Raw genomic sequence first — 2,171 nt, forward strand, 5'->3', positions numbered from 1 at the left:
AACCTCCTCTTGAAGACCCCCAGGGTAGGGGAGAGCACCACCTCCCTTGGGAGCCCATTCCAGATTTCGGCCACTCTAACTGTGAAGAAGTTCCTCCTAACATCCAGTCTAAATCTGCTGTCTGTTAGCTTATGGCCATGTATTTCAAAGCATTCTGTAGACATTCCAGATAATTAATCCTCGACACCCCTGCAAAGTAAGCATCATTGTACCCATTTTAGAGATGGGGTTATAAAGGCAGAAAGGTGACGTAGTAGCAAACTTTGCATGGTAAGGAAGGATTTAGAGCTCCAGTATTTGTAAGGCTTTTGATTCTTGGCTATTTCATTAGACCATGCTGCCCTTCATGCAGTGGACTCTGCCAGGGTCCCTTTTGTTTGCCATCAAGTGTTTTGTCATCCATTCCCCCGCCCCACCTTCCTTGTTGCTTCTGCTCATGTAACTCTTGTAGACAAGGAAAAATCTATCATTGTCAAATCCCATTTTACTCACTTGTGCATCTCCTCAGACAAAATGTCATTGAAATGTCTTCTTATTTGGTAATGAAAATACCCATTCTGGAACCAATACTCAGTCCCTATATTTGCCGGTTCAGAGAGCTGTGAGGTCCCTACCTCTTTTTTCTATTGGTTCTGTATTGCATTGATTGAGGAAATGCAAAGTGACAACATCATCAGGCCACACCAGTTCTCTAGTTCTGATCTTTCTTTCTCTCTCTCTTTCTCATGCTCATCAAGTAGGCTATACAGATAAAGTCAAGTTGCTCCTCAGCTATTCAGTTGGATTACTCACTACTACTTACTTATGAGGTGGGATGGGTCTCCCAAGTCACGTGCTGGCTGTTCTCCTGCATGCCTGATTAATAAAGCATTTTTTAAGTATGAGAAAAACTAGCAAATGATTAATGGCAAGCCCTTTTGTTTCCACATGAATACCCAGCTAATCACCTACATAACCAGTCCCAAAACATCCCAGAGAACATAGGACTATAAAGTTGGAAGGGACCTTTCAGACCTTTGAATCCAGTCCCCAGACTAAATCCCATGCATGCAAATAATAAGGGGAAAAGATATGGTTGGACCAAACATCCCTTTAGAAACTGAATGCATCTTCACATGCATTCTGCACATTATTCACACAGCTCTAGTATCAAGCCCTTTGCATCAGTCTGTGTATCAGTTTTTGGACTGATTTGATGTATTCTTTTCGTTTTAAACAGGGGTCCAGGTTCCAAAGTGACTTCTTTGATTCAAGATATCTGGTCAGCCACAATGAATTTGTCTGAATTAAATGGATGACTGCGAGTATGCTTTTAACATATGGTTGAGGCCTCCTAGTCTGCTAAAATATACAACATTTGCTACTGTCCTCTGTGACGTAACAATGCCAGCCCCAGATACAGAGGGTACACCCTGTGATGGGATAAGCTTTACGTAGTACAGGACTCTTGTGGATTCCCATCTCTGACGGGAGTTTAACCTTCTGATGGAGCAGGTCACACCCATCATGTTTCACGCATCACTCGGCGGTGCTACTGCAAACAACAAACACCTTTATGTAATAGAGTCAATTAGTGTTTTGCTAATTAGTGTGTTCTGACCTTGCACCTTTTGTTCCCAGCATCTTCATTCCTCTCCCCCATGGTACCTGTACAGTCATATCTTTTTCTCTTGGTGATGTGATATCTGCTCTGGTTCCTAACCAAGGTACTGGTGATTCGGTAACATTGGCCCGATGAATCTGAGTGAATCACCATCAGTTGTTGTACTGAGCTCTGCTACCTAACCCTACCAGCTGTGAGAGACAGGAGCTGTTGGGATAGATTTATGCCTCCCTCCCCAGAGCCATTCGTTAGGAAGTAGCCTACCGCCTGTGACTCAGAAATGGCAAGCTGGGTCTGGCTTGTCACAGACCTAAGGAGCATGTTCAGTGCTCTTCTAACTCTGCCAGACCCTATAACAGTATTGGCATCCCCTAAAAGTAGAATAGCAGCCATAAATAGTCCAGCATGTACAGACAGATCTCCAGTGAGACTGGACACAAGTTAATTGGCAGTACTCCACCAGGGCTGGGACTGTCTTTGTCCTGGGAGGTGGCGACGGCAGGTAGGTGGAGCTGAGGCAACTATAAAAGCCAGTGATGAAATGACCCTGGAAAGTAGTGAACAGGAA

Source organism: Alligator sinensis, unplaced genomic scaffold (genome assembly GCF_000455745.1).
Source record: "Alligator sinensis unplaced genomic scaffold, ASM45574v1 scaffold569_1, whole genome shotgun sequence".
NCBI lineage: Eukaryota > Metazoa > Chordata > Crocodylia > Alligatoridae > Alligator > Alligator sinensis.